General features: G+C 51.7%; 1 protein-coding gene across 3 annotated transcripts in view; it reads right to left on the reverse strand.

Moving 5' to 3' along the window:
* The window catches only part of RAI1 (retinoic acid induced 1), an 83507-nt gene that overhangs the window by 14516 nt on the left and 45817 nt on the right, over positions 1–23174 (reverse strand). The gene's annotated exons all lie outside the window — the stretch shown is intronic.

The following is a 23174-nucleotide window of genomic DNA, read 5'->3' on the forward strand; positions in this document are numbered from 1 at the left end:
GTTGTTTTGCAATGCAGGCCTCCCGACTGTGCGCTACAGTCAAACGTCCTCCCCTCCCTCCCCCCCGCCTTTAAAGGAAAACAAAACAACAACAAAACAAAAATCCCAATGACGATTCCTTTCCCCCCTTCTCTCTCCCTTACCAGCTGCAGTCTATTGACACCCTCTGGTTCAGGAACACTGAGCCCATCCTGCCAGCCCCAGCATCCCTGTGGGCTCAGATCTGCCAAGGACGGCAACCAATGCAGGCAGCGTCTGGATGGGGCTTGAATGGTGTGAGGTTGCTCAGTGTTTCACGCACCTGTTTTCCCATCCCTCTCTGCCCCTCGAGTGCTGGCAATCACTTAGCAAAACGATCCTCCCTCCTTTCCCCCCACACCCTCCCTTGGGATTTCAGGATCCTGTAATCCGGTTACAATGCCTCGTTTTTTTAAAAAATTATTAATCATTATTGTTGTGTTATTATTTGACCTATCAGCACTGAGGACAGAAACACAGGCTCTGCTATGGAAAGTCATTTCAACTTCCTGGTTCTGCTTCTCTGCCCCCCCCCCCCAATCAATAACCTCCTCAATTGGTGTGATACCATCTGGAATCTGTCTGCCCCTTGAAGCAGACGTCTATCAGAAGAGCAGTGAGGCACAGCCATCATAAAACGTCCCTGGTTCCTATCCCCAATTCTGTTAGGAAAGGGGCAGTGCCTCGTGTCTTCCATCTTCTAGGTAGATAAACAGATAACGTGTGGTGACCAAGACAATGCATGCTAACGAAAGGGTAAAGGTATGTCCGCGTGGACATTAAGGGCTCGATCCTGTGAGGTGCACAGAGGGGGTGTAGCAAGGAGCAGGCCCCACCAGCTTCTTTCTAGCTTGCTTTCACTGGAGGGGCCCGGGGTGAGGATTTACTGCTGGCTCATCTGCACCTTGTGCAGCACCAGAGTTTACCGAATAGCGCGAGTGGTGCGTGAAATCCCCTTGGTAAGGGATACCGCTGCCTCTCCCACCCCAAACCACCCTCACAGCTTCCTCTATTCCTCTATCCCCCTGTCGCTGGGGCCAGGAGCAGGTATATTCCCACACTGGAAATCACACGATCTATCCACATTAGAGAAGGGTTCTGGTCATGCAGGTTTCCTTCTGACTCCTTCCAGGGGGAGCTAATAAAGGCAGTGGGATGTGACCAGAGAGGTCCCTCTAAGGGGATGCAGTCACAGCACAGTTAACCCAGGCTCTTACCTGGGGTTTTAGCCCCAACCCCCTACCATCCACACACCATCTGACCTGGGTTTCAAGGTGCTTTAAAGCCGGGCTGCCTGACGTGGCTGGAGGTACAGGGGAGAGCGCAGGCTCTGGTTTAACTCGGGCTGAAACACACCCACTTTGCAGCGAGGATGTATGCGAGAGCTTGATAGTCCTCCAATGCCTTCCCACAATTCCCCTCCAAGGAAGGGACCAGTTCTCCCACAACTGACGGCATGGATTGGGAAAGAATCCTGGAGTGTCTCAGCACAAAGAACCGGGGATACGCCCCAGACACACACACACGGGCGAGTGCAGAGAAGGCGCAGGGGACGGTCACACCACTCAGGCTAGAAGAACCCGGGGCCAATTACCTGGGCTAACTGCGCTGTAAAGACGTTTCCTACAACAGGTGAGAAAGGCCTGCAGAACGAGCTCTGTCCCCAGAGATGAGAGGAGGAGGAGATGGAAAGAATGAGGAATGCCTTAGCTGTGTGAAAATGGGGAGTCCTCCACGTGAGTTAGAAGGGTTGGTCTGACTCCCCTGGGAAGCACAAAAGGGAGGAGACACCTGGGGGGACCCACTTGATTGCTCTAACAGTGAGGCAGCATCCCCATTCTTGTTGATTGACTGGCCCTAAACACAAGCACCGTGAATGCTTGGGGGGGGCCATATCCTGGCCAGCCAGCCTGCTTTCCCCACCAGGAGTGGTGACAGAAGGGGCCAGTGCCCCATCCTAGGAGCTGGGGTGGGGCACACCAAAAGGCCAGCCCAAGTTGCTCTTCATACTGCTCCCATTCTCTGAGGAGCACTCTCTCTCTCTCCCTTCTGTCCTCTCTCTGTGTTTATTAAGGAAATGACTTTAACACGGGGAACGGCCTCTTGCCCGAGTTCCCCACTTCGATTCCGGCTCTGGTTGGTGCATCTAACACATTACACCAGACACCTGCTGAGAGAGTCAAACCAGAGCTGTGCTCAGAGGCGGGATTTTTTTCTCTCTCTGTTTTTTGACACGGGTGTCTCTCTCTCGGTGCAGATCTGAGCCGTCATCTGCTCATTTCTCTAAAGACTTCATGCTGGCTGTTAAAAACAAACCACCCCCACACCGACCCACACAGACCCCCCCCAACACATAAAAACACGCATTAAAACATGTGCATGCATGCACCCCCCCCACATGCAGTCAGACATGCATGCATGCACCCAGGCACACAATTTCATTCCAGTCTCATAACAACCGCGGATACAAATCCCCATCACAACGGCCCCTGCAGCACGTAGCCCATGAAACAAGGTTACCCCCTCCCCTTTGCACCTTCTCCAGCACAACCATAAAATCCCCACATTCCGTGCGGCCCCATCCAGGGAAGATTGCGCCCCCCTCGTTCCGTTGCATCGGGCGGCATATTTACGAGGCCAGAATGTGCAAAACTCTGCCTAGGTCTAAATGAAGCTGCCTGCACCTTTGTCTGTTGAGCCTTGTCTATCTGCACAAATTACATTTCTGCTTTTATTAGTCCCAGATTGCTCTCATTTCCTGCTGAGTGTCCTGTGGATATCATTAACATTTCAGCACCTTTTATTTATTTATTTTGAAAACCAAAGCCTCTGAAAGACATGACCAAAAAACGCTATTAAAAGCTACTAAGAAAGGTGGCATTGCTAATTTCCCCTTGCCGTCACCCTTCCCCAGCACCCCGTTATTCCACTCCCCCTTCCACTGAATGGAATGCTGGCTCCGCTTAATTGAGCTCTTCTGTATTACAGCTGGATTTCCCAATGTGCACAAGCAGCTGGATGCGGTTAAAGCATATATCTTGGAGAAAAGACAATTCGATTAAAATACTGTGACCCTTGTGCTAAAGTCACCGGACGCAGAAATCGTGGCTTAACATTCCCCTATCCCACCAAAGGGGCTGGGGGGAAGGAATCGGGGAACAAAAGAACACAAATGAAAGAGAGGCCCTGGGGACATGAGGGGCAGGGAGAAAACGAAAGGGTGGAAAGGGCCCAAAAGCTACACAAGGAAGTCGGTTTGAAAAATGAAAGCAGCTTGAAAAAACACTGGGCTGTTGCTTTAATGGAAGGCTCCTTCCTTTCTCTTTGATTATTAATTATTATTACTTTTCCAAAGAGCCCAGGCAACGCCAGGCTGAGAAAATGACACCGTTTGGCTGTGGGGGAAAGAGGGACGTGACATTAGCACAGAGAGAGGGGAATGAACCGGGGGAGATGGTGAGGGAAGGATCCAATTAGAATCAAAGAGGGTTTGGGTCACGGTGACATTTCCACTGAACCAATCCTCCGCTGGCAATGCACCAGGCTGCATGAGGACCCTCGTGTGAGGGATGCTACCTCTCCGGATTTGTCCCTTACCCACCAACCTCCAAAAGCAATAGTCTGTGAAGCCCCTGGAGCCAGCGAGGAAAGAGAAGGCCTGAAGCAGCCTAGCAGTGGGAACTGATTAGCAATGGGGAGAATGTACGACAGCAGCCACCTCCCGACAATAGCTCCTCCAACAATTGATGGCCCTGACTATCTGTGCTTCCCAGACTATAGGCTCCCCTCTCCCAGCCCCACACATTGGCCAACACTGAGCATTAAGGGCCCAATGTATCTCTGATGTAACTCCTTGGATTTCCAGGGGGACCCCTAATTCTGATGATACTCACACCGTAGTATTAGGCCCTGTTTGGATTATGCAACGCCTTGGTGGCACAACTGGGTTGAAACCCGCTTTGGTTCCGCAGTGTAGACAGGGCCGAGTTTTGCCACAGATGCTAAGCTAAAACCTGGCTTTCAAAACCTGGTTATAAACTCACCTGGGCCCATCCACTCCGGCTGTGCAAACCACATGATCATGCAGGTCAGCCACACAGCCAAAGTCAGCGAAGCGCGGTTGTTTCGCCTGTTAGCCAGGCCCTTCAAGACAGTGCAGCAGCATGCAGCATTCAGGTCAGCGTGCCCTGCTGCATAACAGCCGGGGAGAGGGTTGTGTCAGGGTGACACAAATACCCTACGGCTTCATGCCATAAAGCGTCTTCCCTCACTCTCCCCTGGACTGAAAGAATCCAAATGCAGAGATAAGCAACAGCAGGGGGGAGAGGCGGATTCAGAGTTATGGGCAAGGGAGAAAGCTGCTTTCAGAGGAGACCTGAAAAGCGAAAGAGTCAATGAGGCCAAGATGATAAAAGGGGGCTGTCGCAGAGACTGTGCGAGGGGACAGGGAGGAGGCTGTGCTGTACACTGGCTACAGCAAAACCACAGAGGGTTTTAAAAACAAGGCCGATGAGCTGGTTCAGGTCAATGGGACTTTCGCCCCCACTTCAGCAGGAGCAGGATTTAGCCCAAGGGAAGCAAGGCAAATAAAATCGACAGAAGCCGTGGGCCAAAGCCGTGGGCGGATTTCCTCCTGAGTACATCTTAGGGGGAGCCCATCAGCACAAGGAAAACACCCACACAACCCAGGCTATTCCCCCTGGATCCTCTACTAGGCTTGTTACACACAAGGCTGCATTCTGCTCTCTGTTACCTGGGACAAATCCAGAATTCCTCCCCCCAAGCCCAATTCTGCTCCCAGTGAGTCCGGTGTAGATCCAGAGGAGCTCTGTTTGAATGAGTTCAGTGCTCGAGATTTATGCAGTACTGAGCACAGAGTTTGGCCCGTTTCCTTTGCTCCCACGTGCTGGGGATCCTGACCTGGGACACTCCGGATCAGATCCATTCCCACAGTCTGCGCTGGCTCCGGTGCGTCAGACATTCCATCCCCCGGCACCTCAGCCCCCACGGCTCCAGAGCAGCGAGACCTTGGCAGTATGCAGTTGCCATGGGGACAACCTCTTATCTGACCAGTGGTTCGGACAATCACACTGTGCAGTGCAGGAGATGCTATTCAGCTGCCTAGAGCCCCTCCCCCACACCGACTCACAACTCTGACCCGTGGGACTCTCACAGGGGGAGATCCCCCAGAAAGTAGATTTCACAGCCATGGGAAAACCGCGATCACTGTGGAGGGGAACATTTTTTGCCCGTGATTTTTACCCAACTCCTCTGAAAAGAAGTCAGTGGAGATGAAAATGCTGGAAAAACCTTTGCAGAAATCTATGTTGTTAAAAATAATATATAAATGTTGCTTTCCTGGAATGATCTCAGAGACCAAAAGTGCATCAATAACGTACAAAAGCTTTGCCCTTCACAACCCCTCTGAGACAGGGGAATGTTGTTACCTCCCATTTTACAGGTGGGGAAACTGAGGCACATATTAGGCCCTGGAGGGGATGTAGGTAGCTTTCTGCAACACCCACCAGCAAGCCCCTTTGATGAGGCCATCTTTCCTCAGCTGCAAGGAGGGATGGTGTGGCAGGGGAGCTTTTGAGGGCAACGCTCACTGAGTAAGCTGGGAAGGATGTTGCGATGGGCAGATAATGGAGGACATGTCTGGAGAATAGAGCCTGTGAAAGTAGCTCTGCTTCATCTTGGAAGGGGTAAGGGAGAGGGGAGAGAGTCAGCTGCTCTAGCAACAATCCCGCTGAAAAAAGGAGATCCATAAATACAATCCGTTTACTACAGCGGCGGACCCTACAGAAACTGTTTTAACACCGTGAGTCTTACAGACATTGAAAATGATTACTTGTGCCTCAGAGCTCCTGTACATCTCCCTGTTCTGCCCCGGTCAGACGGCGTCTGCGCTTGTTGGATTGGTCCCAGTCTCTCTCTTTAGAGAGTTGCGTGCAAGGGCAGCTGAATATTCCTGCTCATGAATATTAAGGAGCAGGCAAGACTGGCATGATAAGCAGTGAGGAGGGGAACTCCTCATGTCCACCTGAAGCACCAGTGCCCTGCGTAAGCTGACCAAGAGTGACCCTCAGTGCCCCAGTTAAGATGTGATTTTATTCTTCATGTTAGCTCAAATCAAGGCCTTGCCCTTCCACAGGCTGGCCATCCTGTTACGAAGAGCTACCTGGAGAGACTACATGACTGACACACGGATATAGGAGCCCTATGGAGTCCCCATTGTCATTCTGGAGAACAAACTCCTGGCAGTGTGTATCTCTTCTCTGTGGCCGCTGGAAAGAGAGACCTGGAGACAAGTTTCGGTCAGATCACATGTGAAATGCGTTTACTGTACTCCCTCGCTCTCTTTTACTCCCCAAACTGTGCACACGAATTCAGCACTGCTAATGATCCCTGGTCAGGAGGGCTGGCCCAGCAAGCAGAAGGAGCAGAGCTGCAGGTGCTTTTAGGATGGGTTGTCACAGCTTTGCATGGGCTCAGGACTGGGACAGCTGGCCATGCCTCAGGTCGGGCTTGAAGTGCATGGTGGGCAGGCCTGTGCGGGAGTGTCTGGCTGCATCTGCGGAGCGCTGGCAAAGCTGTTTGGGAGAAGAGGGGAAACATGCACAGGACTCGCTCCCCAGCCAGCCGTCCGCCGAACAAACGTTAAACAGGAATTCACTTTCCTCGCTCCCACCCCACAGACGGAGGCAGATGAAGGGTCTGATCCTACGAAGCACTGCCATCAGCAGGACTGGAGGGTGCTCAGCCCCACCCAGGAGAGGCACAGCAGCCTGCAGGATTGGTTCTGAAATGCAGTTCCCAGCATCCCTGCTATCCACGACAGAGCCAGCCCCTCCTTCCCTTCCAAGAGGTCTCCTACGTCCCCTTGCTAGCAGATTCCCAGCCTGTGCTGTAAGGTTGGACTTAGCCAGCCTAGGTCTGTCTCTTCTCAGCAGGTGCAGCTTTGACACAGCTCCCTTCCCTCACCTCTTTCCCTCTGGACAGATGCTCTGTCTCTCCTTGTGGCCTGGCTAGCGTGGCACTTAACAGATGCTCCAGCCTGATGCAGGCTGGCCTCAAGTCAAGCTGTCTACAGCAGCAAGGTTTAACATTCTCTCCCGGGCTGACTCCTAGGGGCCCCTCCACCTTCAGGCTCCCAGGTGCTCCCCCTTGGAGACTGCTCAATGCCCTATTCTCCAGGATCCCAGCTTTCAATTAAGAAGAAGTTTCTAGCCCAGCCCCGTGATCACAATCACAAAGGAAATCAATAGGCGGCTGTCTCATTGAGTCTGCAGCCAGACAGACTGAAACAATAGCACTGAAGCGAGGTGGGAACGGCCTCTCAGCTTAACCTCCACAGCCTAGTTCAGACTGTTGAACCAGCAGACCCAGCTTGCCAGGGTTGTGACTCTGAGTGTATGTCTACACTGAAAAAATAAACCAAAAAAACCCCACTGTGACACTGAGTTTCAGAGCCTGGGTCAATTGACTTGGGCTCATGGGGTCCGGGCTATGGGGCTAAGAACAGCTGTGTAGACATTCCCACTCAGGTGGAGTCTGGCAAGGGAGGAGGGTCTCAGAGCCGAGTGGGGACGCCTACAAGTGGGGAGGCTATTTTTAGCCTGGCAGCCTCTGCCCCAGTGAGCCCGGCTCTGAGACAGGGTGCCACAGGTTTTTCTTTGCAGTGTAGACATACCCAGAAAGCCCATCCAAACAACAACCCCCACGCACCAGCCGTGCACACCCAGGATTGGTTCCAGGCCACAGCCCGCTCCTGCGGAAGGGGGTATTTTCTGAGGGCACAGGGCGGATCACTGGCAGGGGGCATCCGTTTGTCAGAAAAGCAGTAGGAAAGCAGTTCTGATGAGCGTGAGAAGTAGAGGTGGGACCCAGCATATTAGACCCTGCAGCACTGGCCGGCTCCAAAGGGCAATGAGGAGTACTCTTTGGCAAGAATGGTGCACAGGAAGGGAAAGGAGAAAAGCAGGGGCTCCACGGAGGAGCCCCTTAGGCAGAGGGAAAGCTCCAGGTACTGCCCACTACCACCGTTTCATGCAGGCGACAAACAAATGCCGGCAAATGGCAACTTGCTATTTTGGAGGGGCACTTTCTGGAGGGTCCCCACACATTTTCCTGCTGAGTAGGAGATTCCACTCCAACGCCCCTCCAGAGATCAGAGGCACGCTTACCTGTTTGTCAAATATGACACACGAGTGCTGTTGGCCAGCGGGCTAGACATTCCCCACAAGAGAACAATGAACCCCTCCTCCTCTCTCTCTCTCTCTGAGGATCTCAAAGCACTTTACACCACTCCATGACTTATGTCTCACAGCCCTTCCCCTGGCGAGAATGTCAGGCTTGTCCCCATTTTACAGAGGGGGAAAAGGAGGCACAGTGCGGGTCAGGGACACTCCCGAGATCCTACAGTCCTATTTTCTAACTAAAAGACCTATTTATACAGCCTGCTGCCCCCCTGTAACTTCACTTCAGTTTTCACCTCTCCATTCTGGAGGGGGATAAGAACATGAACTAGAATTAAAACACCCACTTGATGCAGGGTTGGAAACGTGAAGGATGAAAGTCAGTCACTGGTCAAATACACTACAATCCTTCACTTCCTTTCACAGTGACACACCACTTGTCATCAGCAACACCCTTGCGAGTGGTCCACAGCTGACCCCTCTCTTATGCTAGGAAAAAGAGGTGGGTCCAGAACTTGGGCTGGAAGGGGGGGTCAAGTGCTCCACAGATGGAAAAGGTCAGAGAGCCTCAGCCGTTCCCAGCAGGCAACCTGCTTAACTCAACGCCCATCTCAAGAGAAACACTGCATACTCTGTGCATACCAGGCCCTTCAGGTGCCCCAGACAAGGGGTTTATGCTGTCGGGCCGGCCAAGCGAGCTGGAGCCATGTGGTGGCGTTGAGGTGTCACAACACAGCTGTGCAGACGCTCGGGGCAGTGAATGCCAGCTGCTCAGAGGCACTGAGCCTTCGGCCGCCGTTTGTGATGGTTTTCTGATGCCCGCTCGGGGGGAAGACAAAGGCACAGAACTCTGCAGACGAAGGCCCTGATCCAAAGCCCTCTGAAAGCCAGGGGAACTCTCTGCACGGACGTCAGCATGCTGAATGAGAGAACGGAGGCTCAGGGACTTCAGACTCCGACGTCACTCACTCTGCTCCGGGGAGGGGCGGCTACCAGGAACGGCACACGTTTCCACTGACAATGCCGCCAGCTCCTTTGGACGGTGTCACTCACCCCTCCAGCCACTGCAGTCCTGGGCTGCTCCAATCCTCTGCCAGCTCCCCGCCCCCCTCCAAGCCTGTCTCCTGCTTCCAGTTCTCTAAGGGTCTGGTCCTGAGAGAGGCTGAGCGCCCGCAGCTTCCACTGACGTGGGAGTGCTCAGCTCCCCGTAGGCCCAGGCCCTCGCTGCTACCCCGCAGCTGCTCCAGCCTGTTCTCTCAGTCTCTGGTTGCTCGCTCTTCGGGTGATGTGACATCAGCGAGGTCTTGCAAACTAAAAATAACCAGTGCTGTTGCGTGGTAATAATCTGGGGAAAGCACTGTCATCACCACTCCCTGACTGCTCCAAAGCCCCCATCCCCAGAGCTCTCCAGATGGAGCGTTACAAAATGCAGCCCCCTTGCTAAGCAGCCACCCTGGGATGCCAGCTGTCAAGGCACCTAGGCAGCAGGCTGCTGACCATCAAGCCTAGATCCTGGGACTGCCCACCCTATGCCAGGGTAGCAGGGTCTGCCCACTCCCCACCCCCCCCAGCCCCACTGGGGAGAGAGCAGCGGCAGAGGGGGGCAGGTTTCCCATTGCAGCCCGATCATCCTTTGCACGGGGAGCTGTGAAAGCGCCTGGCAGCCCAGGAGCTGCAGGCTGGAGATGCCAGTGGCACTCCCCGAACCACACTCTGGCAGGCTGCCACACCGCAAACTGCTGCGTGTAATTTGATTATTAAGGCTGGAGGAGAGAGGGGGGTCGGGGGAGATCAGAAATTGCCCAGCCCCCGCCGGCCATCGGGCTATACTGCGCCGTGCTAAGGCGGGGGCCCTGCTCCAGCTGGCAGAGGACAGAGCTAATTGCGCAGCCTCTCTCCGCTCGTGGGCACTGAAATGAAGCCGGCCCTGCTCCCAGTAATTAGGCTGCGACGCAGGGATGAAGTCTGTTACCAGCCTCCGAGTGAGGGCTGCGCTGTGACACACACCCCCACAGCTGTGTGTACCCCCTGGCTGGGAGATCTGGGCGGATGGGTGCTTCCATCCCCAGGGGGTGGCTTGTGTGTGTGTGTGTGGTGGGGGGGGGGGCTCCTGGCACCCATGGGGTTCAGGCACCCGTGGCTGGAATCTGAGCGTGGGGGAGGTGGCAGCCAGGCGGCTGCTTGCGACAGCTGTTCCCTTGGCGTGCTAGACAGGCAGCATGCCCTGAGCTGCCGGTGGGGAGTGGCAGGAAATCCGCAGGACTCCCCCGGGGCCAGGTAAAACTTCCCGGGGCTCATTTCCGCTCTTCACAGCCCGCCCGCCCTCTCATCTTGCCTCTGCATCGGCACCCAAAGCCCCTCTCCCTGCCTGAGGTAGCCTGGTGCAAGGTCACCCAGCAATCTCGCCATTGCAGGGACACAGGGTGGGAGAGGAGCAAGGCAGCCCCAGACTCCTGCCTCCCCCCATCAGTATTAATTAGAGCAGAGGGGGAAGGATTCTTAAGCCACAGCAACCTAGCCCCTTGGCTCTGCCTTTCCCGACATGTGGGCATGCACAGGGACCCGGGGAAGGGGGGGGGAGGCGGCTGGGCTAAGGGGACCCCCTCCCCCCAATGGGGAGGAGGCAAGAGAAAGCAGCTCTCCTCCCCAGCCTCCATCATTCATCTTCCCCGATTCCCTGCTGTACACTCCCTCGGAAATCAGCCGAGTGAAGCAGCTGTTCCTTGCACACTTCACTTGACCACAGATGATGATAAATGAGGCTGGGGCTGTGCCGAGAATGGGCGCGTGGGGGAGGGGGGACTCGCCGCGGCCACTTGCAGCCCCCCTCGCTCCCTCCCACGCGCGCTCCCCCCAGCTAGCGGGGGATGCCCCTAGGCAGGTTCCTCCTAGTTCAGCAAAGGGCGCGGCGTGAGGGGCTGGAGCCTGCCCCACACGACACCGATGGCACCGGCTGCAAGCCAGCGGCAACACCGAGCCCCGGCGTGCTCCGGGAACTGTGGCGCGGGGGGATGGCGCGGGGCTCGGCCCTGCAGGGCGCAGCGGTGCCGCTTGCGAGGTGCCCTGTGAGGCAACCATACTGGCTCCAGCCCAGCGGTCCATCTAGCTCCGTCGCCTGGCTCCGACCATGCCAGAGCCCTGTGCCTGGGAGCTCCGCACATGGGGCTCCATTGTGCATCACTGCAGGCAGGCAGAGCTACTGCTCTGTCCCCTCCCTCCAGCTCCTCCTCCTCCTCCTCCAGGCTCCACCTTTGAAGCCCCCCCTTCCCACCCTCTTAAAGGCTCTGGGTCGAGCCTCCCCTCCCCGAAAGCGCCAATGCCTGGGTCCCCGCTGAGCCCCTCCTCCCCCTTGCATGCATGCCCCTACCCTTGTTACCTATTAACAATTGTAAATAATGGATCTCTTTCCTCCAGCCGCCTGCAACCAGGAGAGGTGGGGGCGGGGCGGATGGAGATTGCTGAAGGGTGCTAATGATCAGGTGGCACTCGGCGGTGGCATGCAGGGCTCTTGGGGCGCTCAACCTCCTAGTTAGCAGCAGGGTTGGCGCTCTCCCCGGGGGGCTTTGCTGCTGTCAGGTTTTTTAATGCTGGAAGCAGTGCTCTGAATTCAAGGGGGAGGCCTGGGAATGCTCTAAATGCTCAGTAACTTCCCGGCCAGACAATGCCTCCTCCCTTCCCCACTGGGGCATCTTCCTTCCTTTGATGTAATACATTCTGCTGTCCACTGCAGCTTCTGCCCACTTCCTGGGTCTAGCTAGTCTTAGAGGCTTGTTGCTCTTGGCATTTATGTTCACACTCATCCCTGTACTCATGTTGAAACCTCAGCATAGCTCCCCCTTACTCCCTCCCTTTGGTCCTCAGCCTGGAGACTCCACTCCTCCCAATCTAGGAATTTCAAAAGAAAACACGGGCTCGGAATATGGATAATGACTCAACGTTTCTTCCTACCACCCAGGATCTGATCCTCCTCTTGCAGGCACCGCTAATGTGCCACTGACTTACACCAGACTCCAGCCCCACGTCCGTTTGAATCAGAGCGTTCTCACTCTTTTGCTTTTGGAGAACGGCTCAGCTGCTGGCTGTGGGTTTTTTTTTCCCTAAAGCAGCTCTGGTGCATTCAGTCTCACACCAGATGTGGAGGAGAAATAGCCTGGGTGTATTAATCCCTGTAACTTCCCCTCCCTCCTTCTGTTTTTGATTCTTTCTTCCTTAATTTTTGCTTTCAATTCTCTACCCTTCCCAAGCAACTTTTAAAAAACAAAACAAAACAAAACTGGCAGCCCTTAATTATGTCACAGGTCAAAAGGGCAAAGGTCCGTCCTTTTCACCTCCTCTCCAGGCCAAAATAGCCAATGGAATTACAAACCAGTGCGGGGAGGCATGTTACGCTGAACTCCAGCCATGAGACTATTGGGAAGATCCTGGGTTCTAAAACCCTGAGCAAGTCTCCTGACTCCCCAGTGCTTCAGTGAAATGGCAGCTGGCAAGCTCAGTTCAAAAAAAGCCAGGAACCTCTCTGCAAACCAGATGCTCAACCTGAGCTGAGCCATTCCCAGGCAAGAGATTGGTACAGCAGGGAAGGATGCACTGTCGCAGAATGCATAGCCCAGACTTAACATGTAGGGAGGAAGAACTCTTGTTTATTACTTCTCCCACCAATCCCCCTTCCCCTGGATTGACATCAACCTTGAGAGGCTTGCAGGGGAACGGCAAACAAGCCGATCGTTATGCAGAAAATGGGACTAAGGTTAACAAGGGACTTGGCACTTCAGCATCTGCACCTAAATCTTTTCAGCGCTCTGCCTGAAGCTTGTGACGCAGGCAGACAAAAGCAAGGACAGCTGAAATGATATACTGACCCTCTGGCCTTCACGTCTCTCACTGTGCCTAGGTATTGCAGCAGGTTCAGGGAACTGATTTCAGATTAGTGCCACTGGAGGGACAATGCAATGCCTAATGAAAGATAGTGCCTCATATACTCAGTACTGACATGATGACCTTCTCTTAACCGATCGGATGGACTTCACAAGTACTGTCAATCTCTAGTTTGTAAGTGTTCACACTAACAAGACTGACACGAAATTGTGGCATGGGAAGACTTAAAGACCCAGTGTTATGAGTTGTCTGTTCTCAGCCTGCCCCAAGTGGAGGAAGAGAGATGGTGTATTGCAATTCATTCACAGGGATGCCCACAACGCACCAGACAAAAGCATTGGCAGTGACTGAATGCAGCCTCCTGTGTAAGTCATATGCACTGAGGACCTTATCATGGTCCCAATCAAAGAACAGTTCCATAAGTGGACAGAATGGTACACGTCTCTGTGTAAGCTCCAGAGCTTCTCTCTCTCACCAACAGAAGCTGGTCCAATAAAACATATGACCTCACCCACCTTGTATCTCTAATATCCTGGGACCAACATGGCTACAACAACACTGCATATGTCCCTACCGTCACACATCTGCTTGGCCAGTCTTGGCCCCTTCTGCGTACATACTGGCTTATGCAGCCTGCACTGCAGCCCACGACACTGCATCCCGATTGCTACCATGAGCGAGCTACTGAGGTTAAATCTAGCACAGGTATGTCTACATGAGCTGTAAATTACACTTCTGGCTACATATCCTTAGGCCCTGGCGGAGCCCTCCATTGCCTCGAAAGAGCACCCGGCTTCTTCTTTCAACACCACCCCTCATGGCCCCATGCCGCATCAACCATGCTTCACAGGAGGATCGGACGGGGTCCCTTCAAAGCCCAGCATTGCTGATCCTTAAGAAGTCCCTATTGCACTTTTGTTCATCACCCTGAAGGAGAAAACCTCCACCAGTTTTGTACAGGACCCCACTAGATATGTTGCCTTTCGTGTGAATTTCACGTGGAGTTCTTCGGCTCCTACCAGGTGGCATGGGTGTTGAGCACACACGCAACGGAAACTCCTGGGAGCTGAAACGGGGGTCCGTCTCACCACTCTAGATCTGAAAACGGGGAGTCCTAGTGAAAATGCTGACACAACTTTAACAATATATTGCCTGAAAGTCATCCACCGCCATGATAAGCTTTGGATAACCCTCCGCTGTTGCTCGGAGCAAAGCGATGGGCCATCCCGATGGAAAGCATTTACCTTTTCTTCTTTTTTTTTTTTTAAATATATTTTCTGTCTTATAGACTGTGACTTTCCTTCCTTCAAAAGAACTATGAGATTCCAAAGTAGTTTAAATATAAAAGAAAACATCCCAACAACCTTGTATCTTAAAAGAACCAAATCATTTTCAATGCTTCTTTATAGTATCATTCTGTTTTAAATTACAGACAGTTCATTTGCTCATTTCTAGTTAACCTATACCTCTCTCTCATCCACCATTTTCAAGCCATTACTGGGCAAGACCTTATAAAATTTTAGGTGCACGCAAAATCCACAACATATTTAATCATGGAATTAACTCCTTTGCTTATGCAATCACAGTAAATGCCCTGTAAGGAAACAACACATAAGAGTTATCTGATCACAGCTTGCCAGCAGAAATATTGGTCCGGGCCTAATAGGAGAGAGGAATGGTCTTGTGAAGCACAGGTGTGTTTGTGTGTGTGTGTCTAGATTCTAGTCCCAGCTTTGTCATGGACCTCCTCAGGCAAGTCACTGCCTCTCTGCCTCACTTTTCCCATCAGTGAAATGGGGATAGTAATACCTACCAAGGAAGGGTGCTGGGAGACCAAATTCACTGCAACTTGTAACAAGCATTAAGTGCTCTTATTATTATTAAAGCTTTTTTATCCGGCCTCTCACTGTAGCGCATACAGTGTATGGATCACAGAGTCTTCTCTGCCTGCTCTGATAATGGTGAATTGCTCTAGGATATTTAGTGCTCTGCTCTCATGCAACTTGTTGGAGAGGCCTCGTCCATCAGAAACAGTGAAGTAGGGTGTGAAATGCCCTTTTACCAGCACTCTAATCGGATAAACTGCCTCGCTGAAACTATAGAAACAAAAAAGGCTGTTTCATTATCATGAGGCCAGCTTGGAGGAAAGGAACCACCAGAGCTCATGGGCCAAATTCTGCAGTGATGGAAACTGCGTGGTTAGTGTCAATCAGTGTTAGTCAGAACATCAACGGATTTGGCTTCGAGTGGGTGTGCAAAACAAGGACAGCTGACCTGCCAAGGGGGCAAATGAGGGTGTGGGGGGAGAGCAAGGAAAGCAGGAGGAGTGTGTAGGAGAAGGTGAGCAGCTCTTCGGTTTACAACCTCCTTTGGCCCCTTGTGGCTGTCATGTGCTCTGAGGAGCCAACGTCCCAGTGACTAAGTGCCCACGGTGCTTCTGAAAATGAGATTTAGCCATCTAAGTCACTTAGGCCGTGCAACTCTGAGCGGAGCAATGCCAAGACACCTATAAAAATCTGGGCCACAGTAACTCCATTGACTGTTTAGGCTCGAGATTTACATCTGTGTAACTGAGGACAGAATCTGGCTCCTTACTGTGTATATCACCCTCATTCTGCATACCCACTGAATGTCAAATGCATTTGGTTTTACCCTGCTTCACCATTTCCATCCACCTTCTGACCCACTTACACCCACTGTGTAAGTTGCACCATTGTTTACATTGTTTCTGAAGTCAGCTCTGAGGCGTCCATGGAATATGCTCTTGCTCCGTGCTGACTCTGGGCTCCAAGGGGACCATGCTCGAAATACTGGTTCTGTCTGTTTGACGGAGGAAATTAACCTTTTAGGAGTAAAGATCAAATCACTCCTTTGCTCTGTTTATGGATCACACTGCTTTGTAAGCAGCTTCCTCCTTTTCCGGGCCTAAGCACCTACCAGGGCCTTTAGTTCTGCCTTCATTTGCATTTGAGCGTGTCTTGTGGTTTGCTGGCTAGAGCTTTCAAGTCTTGTCTGAGGAAGCTCTTATGCTCTGTCTACCAATACCCTGGGCTCCACACTGTTGGAAACTCCATGCTCTGTCTGGATGATGTGTTAAATAAAAACCGGAGACAACTGAAATCCCGGTAAAGACTTAGGCAGAGAGGAGAAGGTTAACCCTTGGGGTGCCAGCCCTCGGGCTTTGCTGATTCGAAGCACTGTTTCCTAACTCCCAGGGGCGGGATTAAAAGCATTCTGTGATCCCACCAGATGATATAAACGAACAGGGTTGTGCCAGATCATTATTTGCCTTGAGGCCTATGGCAGGAAGCAGCAGGGGCAATTCAGCAAGTGGTGTTCTTTCCACTGAACCAATGCCCAGGCTGTGCAGTTGGAGGTGGTCTCAGATAAGGTTCTGGCCACTTGCGGTGACTGGAGAGCCTAGGGCATTTTTCATAAGTGTGGGTGTCTCAGTGTCTGACCAAACTCCACCTCCAGTCGTTGTGAAATGCCTGATTCAAATTCTACCAGCTGTTAACTGGACACTTCCTCTCCTAAACTGATGTGGAGCGTTGCTGGGAATTGGAGAACAGCTGCTGCCTAACCCCCTTGTGGGTGAAATGTTACCTACGTGCTGGATTCCCTCCCTGTTGCTCCAGGGTGTGGAGTCCAGTCCTAAGCCGTCAATGTCTGTAAAGCACTGCAAGATCCCAGTGCTGTAGAAAGTCTAAGAGTTCACGCTGACCCTAAAAAGGAACTGCTCCAGTTGCACATCTCCACCAAGTTCTCAGTAAGAGAAACACCTTGTAAAAATCTAGAATTAGGGGCTACGAGGACGACGCTACCTACACGGGGCACCAGAAGATAAATGGATATGGCGTAAACAACACGAGCTTGTTGGCACTCTTCCATGGAAGAGAGACCTCCTATTGGTGTCACTGGGAGCAAGACTGGGCACCCAGGGTTCAATTCTGACCCCTCCACCATCTCCAATCCCAAGGTTTGCCAAAGCAACTCCCGCATACAAAACCGAGAAGCCATGGGACTGCCCATCTTCCCACCCCAATGTGCCCCCTACTTGGAGAAGTGGGGAGACAGAGATGGATTCATGTTCCTGGGAGATTCCCCAACAACAGAAGAATCTCCAGCTGCTGTTTTATACCACCAGAGGAGCCCAAAGGGGCCTTACTCTAGGCGGAGGATCAAGTCTCCACATGGGTCCAATGAGGAAATAGAGCCAGAGGGGAGATTCTCCCACACTTTGCATGTAACTTAGCTAACATCTGTAGAGGTTGGAGGTATTTTCAGATGGAATGAGGCAAGGAGCCTAAATAAACCTACTCTTCCCTTGTCTGTGTTAGACAAATATTTGTCCAGAAATCAAAGGACGATTCCTTTAAAAAGACAGAGGAGGCTCTGTTCATTCCTGCCCTCCCTGAACCTTGCTTAGGTCAAGTCTGTGCCCAGTTGTTGTTCTGCTCAACACTAGCCCAAACAGACACGCCTTATCTCTCCTCTCTAACCCCTGCAGAAATGTTTACACCTCAACAAGGTCACCCCTTAGCCACTCCTTTTCCAAGAAAGAGAGACCAGCGGCCTGATTCTGCTCTCATGCTGCCATTCCCCGATGGACCTCAGTGGGGTTACATCCTCACTTACACCACCGCAAGATCAGAATATCTTAGCATGCTGGCAGCTCTGTGCCATGTCTCTGGTCCTTCTATTATATCATTTATTTGGATGGTGCATCCTCCATGCAGAGCATCATAGAACAATTGCGACAGGGAGCAAGCACCCTAATCAGTGACTGGCAAGAGAAGGCTGTTAAACTGCGTTTATAGTTTAAGGCTTAATCACCAATTATGGTCCCAGCATTATTTCAATAAGGACCCCAAAAAAAGTCAATAAGGGAGGTCTTAGGGTGAGATTTACCCCTATCAGCGTTAGGCTGATGGGGACAATAGCCTCCCATCCCCACCCCGCCCCCGACGCTGAGATCTTGGGATATTCCAGTGCCAATTTCTTTTCTTTCCGGGCTTCTCTGCACTGAAAATGTTACAGCGGCACAGCTGCGCGGCTGTAGCATTTCAGTGTAGACACTACCTACACTGACAGGAGGGGTTGTTCTGTTGGCGTAGGTAATTCATCTCCCCGAGAGGTGGTAGCTAGGTTGACAGAAGAATTCTTCCATCAACCTAGTGCTGTCTACACGGGGTGGTAGGTTGGTATAGCTGTGTCTCATAGGAGTGTGGATTTTTCTCACCCTGAGAGATGTCACTGTTACACCAATGTAAAATTCCAGCGTGGACCAAACCTCTGTTTCTCTAATGTCTGGAGCAGATTCGACAGACATGGCTCCAGTCCCCAGTCTTGTACCTACCTCTGCTGCCTTCACTCCCATCTCTGCTTCCATCCTTGCAAATCCCTGAGCGGGAATCCTGGCCCCACAAAGTCAGTGGCAAAACTCCCACGGACTTTGATGCGGCCAGGACTTCACCCCATGCCATCTCCATTCCCTTCCTCGATCACTGGGTGTATCTACTGCTGCTTTTCCTTCTAGTCCCCTATGTAGCCATTGCAAACCCGGGAAAGATGGCAGCCTCTCCCCGCAAACTGAGACATGAACTAGTCAGGAGTAGGAGGTGAGCTAGGAAAGGAGGGTTCTACCGGAGCATGGCTCAGGGGTGGGATTCTTTCAGGGGAGGGGGGCAAAGCACTGGTAATTACGTTAAACTTGGAAAGATCCTGGGAGGGTGCAGTGGTGGATGACGTCGACGATACAGCGGACAAGGAGAGAAAAATGTGGGGCAGGCAGCTATTGAACTGGAAGGGGGCTGATGGCAGAGGAGATGGTGGGAGGTGAAAATGGGACACGGAGTTACAGGTGAATTAATGGAGAATGAAGAGTCAGCGAGCAAGGCAGAAGTGGGAGTCCTGTATCTGTTTGATCTTTATTCCATTGATAACCCAAAGATCAGAAGGGCACCCAGTGCTCCAAACAGGGCCTCACAGATCCCTCAGTCAGAGCTAGAACGATTTCCTCCAAATAATATTGGATTGGTCTCTCTGTGTATCCCCGCAGTATGCTAGCTTTCTAGTGTTGCTGCTGCTAAGCACTACACAAAGGGCTCAGACTTTTTAGTCAAGGGCAGTGTTGTTGAGTGGTTAGAGCAGGAAATTGACATTCAGGACTCCTGGCTTCTAGTCCCAGCTGTGAAACTGACACCATGTGACCTTATGCAAATCAACCTCACTGTGCCTCCATTTCCGCGTCTGTAAAATGGGAGTTAATACTACCCATGCCAGAGGGCTACTCTCTGGCTTAATGAACTAAAAGTTGTAAAGTGCTTTGAGATCCTGGGATGAAAGTTGCTACGGAAGGGCAAAGAATTACTATGATTCCTCTCTTTGCAGCATACGGCCAGGCCGGATAGAGCCCTCTTCTACATGCACCATCTCCACCCTCCTCACTGCCAACCCATTTCAGTGGCCTGACTGTGCAAGATACTGATCCTCATGGAACATTTCTAGTGCGCTCACCTCCCTTCTGAGGAGCTGTTGCTTGCAAAGCACTCACTGTCTTTCGGAGGCATGCCAGTTCTGTTTCCACGTAAGCAACTTCCCACTTCTGATGTTCGTCTCCCTGAACTTTTGGAAGAATCTTGCATGGTATCAGAGTACTTGCATGAAAAATAAGCTCTTTGAGGAATAGGCCATGGTCTGTCTGTTCTGTGTTTATATAGTGCCCAGCACAACAGGACCCCAGTCCATGACTGGGCTCTCAGGTGCTGTCACAATACAACTCACCACTAATAGTGGAAAATTATAGAGATGGGCCAGGACCCAACCCATGGGCCCAGATGGCGCAGTTTGGATCTATCGCCAGTCAACTGTACCCACAGCTTTCTCCTTATCCATAACTGGATCTTAGATCAATGGGATTCAGGAATGACATTCTCCCAGGGACGTGCTGGAAACTGCTCCCACTCTTTGAGACATTCAGAGCTAGGTTGAACACAGAGCACTGCCTGAGAGGCCTTCCCCCATCTAACTTTTATGGGTCAAATTCTGCTCTTGTTTTCAGCAGTGGAAATCCAAAGTAACATTACTGAGTTCCAACAGGCATGCTCCAGACTTATGCCGCTGTAGCTGAAGCCAGAATGTAGCCTTTGGACTCCGTGAGGAGCATTCCCCAGATCTGCCCCGACACATGCCCGTATCACTTTCCTCATGAAGACCATGCACCTGATTCCTCTCACTGTGGATTTCAGAGTAGCCAGGTCTGCGTTATACTGATGTAAGTGAAATCAGTCCCTGGGCCCAGCTCTGTAGTTTCCTGGTCCTTCTCTCAATCACTCCTTGGTTACAGTCTCTTTACATTAACTTCTCCCATTTCCAAAGAGGTTTTAATCGGATGGAAGTCTGGGACTACACATGGTATTTTGTCATTCTTCAGGCATCCTCATTTTTGTTCATCTATACAAGCCCTGGCCTGATTTTCTTCAATATTTCTTCTCCTTCCCCAGGGAAATTTCTCTCTCCCATTCCAGGATCCATCCTTTTTCTCTCCTTTGTGAACATGGAGGCGAAGAATTCATTTAATTTTTTTTTTTAAGCAACGATTACCTCTTTTTGCCAATAAATTACCCTTTCCAACTCGTAGGGGCCCCTGCTGTCTCCTTCTCTGACCTCTTGTTTCTTGTGTACTTGGAAAAGGTCTCATTATTTATCTCAACCTTTTGTGCAATTCTCCCTTCAATCTGCACATTTGCTTTTCTTATCATTATTTCACTCTCTTAATTTCTGTCAGTAACCTCCTCTGTTACCTCATGTCTCACATCACACACGGCCCCCTGTCTGAAACTTGATTGCTTTTTGCTCTCCCTGGCTCAATCCATACTGGATTTTTCAAAACACAGCCACACACACACAACCTGTTCTGTGCTTTTTTCTCCCTCCCCACTGATGTGCAGCAGGATTTATGTCCACAATTCCCAATAGTATTATTAAGTATTACCCACATAACCTCCTCCACCCTCTCCCACGTATCAATGTGAGACCAGACCACCCCAGAGTGTATTTATTGCTTGATGTTATACCATAACCCTTTGGGCATAAACGGATTTACCTTTGAACACTCTCCATTTCCCCTCTGTGTCCTTTTCGCTTTATTTCAATCAATTTCACCTGAGCGTTCTTTCAAAATGGCTCTGCTGAAATTCAAGGGCTCAAATCCTGCTCTCGGTTACATCACTGTAAATTCAGAGTAACATATGGAAATCAATGGAGTTACTCCTGATTTACCCCAGTGGAACTAAGAGCAGGATTTGGTCCAAGGTCTTCATTCTTTCCCTGACCTCCCTTTCTTTTCTGTGCATTAAAATGGACCAGAACCAAAATCCAAGAACTTTGTATCTCCCAGACCTCCCTCTCTTAAAAGTCTAATGAGTTCATAATCACATCCCCCATCGGTCCCCTCACAGCCCTCTAGTCACATTGCTAGGATACGTAAAATCAAGGAGAGAGTTATTCCCTGCCTCACTTTCCTGTTTAGTTTTGGGTTTTTTAAACATATTGTGCCCAGTTTTCAACAGCCTTCTGAAAATGCCGCCCCCAGCCTCTGTACGTGTAGGCAGTTAACAGGGCCTCCGTGCATCGAGATCAGGCAGACACACGTCCGGATTTTCACATGCTGTTCCTTGTGGGCATAGGGGAGCGCTCCTGCACATTTCAGTAGCAATTGCTTTTGGTACCTTTCACAATCAGGCACCCAACTCCCATTTGGACCATTGAAACGGTCCCCTTTAGCGAGTGCATTTTCAGAGGGTCTCTTCAAACGTTGTGTAAGGGAGCTGCCTTGCACTGTATCCACAAAATGAATCTGAGGCCAAGTCAAGCAAATCTGGAGCCCCCAGCAAAACCATTTGATTTATGTTCCTTATATAGTCCCTCCCGAGGCATCAAATGTTTGGATTCCCCTACACCTCCATCTGGCTCACCCTTGACCTGAGCCCCCCGCCACAGCGGGAGGTTTGGCAGCCTGTCTCAGCCGGGTCTGCTGATCAGAGTAAATGCATCCTAAGTGAAGTGTGTTGTAGACCCGGATGCTTTCCCCTGAGTACACAGTCCTTCAAAACAGTCTCCTGGCTCCTGCAGAATAGAGACCATCTCTAGAAACAAAAAGAGGCAAATGCCCCTCTGAACAACCCATGTGACGCATGGTGTTCTGCAAATCATGCTGCGTTCGCTGCATTTCCTTCTTCCAGCGTTTGGAAATTGCGGAGACTATCCTTCACCGACTAAGGAAAACCACCACCACCACCCCCGCCCCCACCCCCGGCCTTTCTTTCTCCTCCTCTCACCCGTTGGAGGCTGAGCTTTGGCGTCTGCTGGCAGACAGGTCTGTACGCCAGAGATGTATTCAGCTGTACTGCTGCCAGGAGAGCCCTCTAAGTCATCTCCCTGAGAGGAGCAGACAGCTCTGTAATGAAGCGTAATGCTCTGACGCTCCCATGAATGACATTGGCCAACACCAGCGGAGTCTCAGCAGCTTATCAAAGCCTCATTTTTCTTTTTCCCTGTTAGGAAAAAAAATTAACATAAACCCCCCTTTAGAGCAGTTATCGCGCATGTAACAAAAGAGGCATTTCTTTAATAGAGCCCCCCGCCCCGCCCGATGCTACACGCAGCCCTTCCTGTGTGCAGCCAGGCCAACGGCTGGCTCACTGACTCCGAGCCTTTGGCCATGGGGAGGGGGAAGCTGGGGCAGAGAAGACAGGAAAACTAAAGGAGGCAGAGAGCGGGGAGGGGTGAAGGTGGGTGATCAGGGGAAGAAGGCAAAGGAGAAGGGAGATAGAGAAGAGGGTCAGAGCTAGAGCTGCCTGCACTGCCGGCCATGGTGGCAATGAAAGGAGGTGGTTCTAGGAAGCAATTTCCTCCCCTTGCCCGGAGAAGGAGGGGATGGAGGACAGCTCTTGGCAGTGCTTGGCAGGCCATTGGAAGGAGTAGGCGGCTGCCTCGCAGGGAAATATCCCCCCCTCCCCCCCCCGCATCTCTCTCTCACTGACAGGCTCAGCGGTGGAGTCAGTTACTCTCCAACTCTCC

Source organism: Eretmochelys imbricata, chromosome 10 (assembly GCF_965152235.1).
Source record: "Eretmochelys imbricata isolate rEreImb1 chromosome 10, rEreImb1.hap1, whole genome shotgun sequence".
Taxonomy (NCBI): domain Eukaryota; kingdom Metazoa; phylum Chordata; order Testudines; family Cheloniidae; genus Eretmochelys; species Eretmochelys imbricata.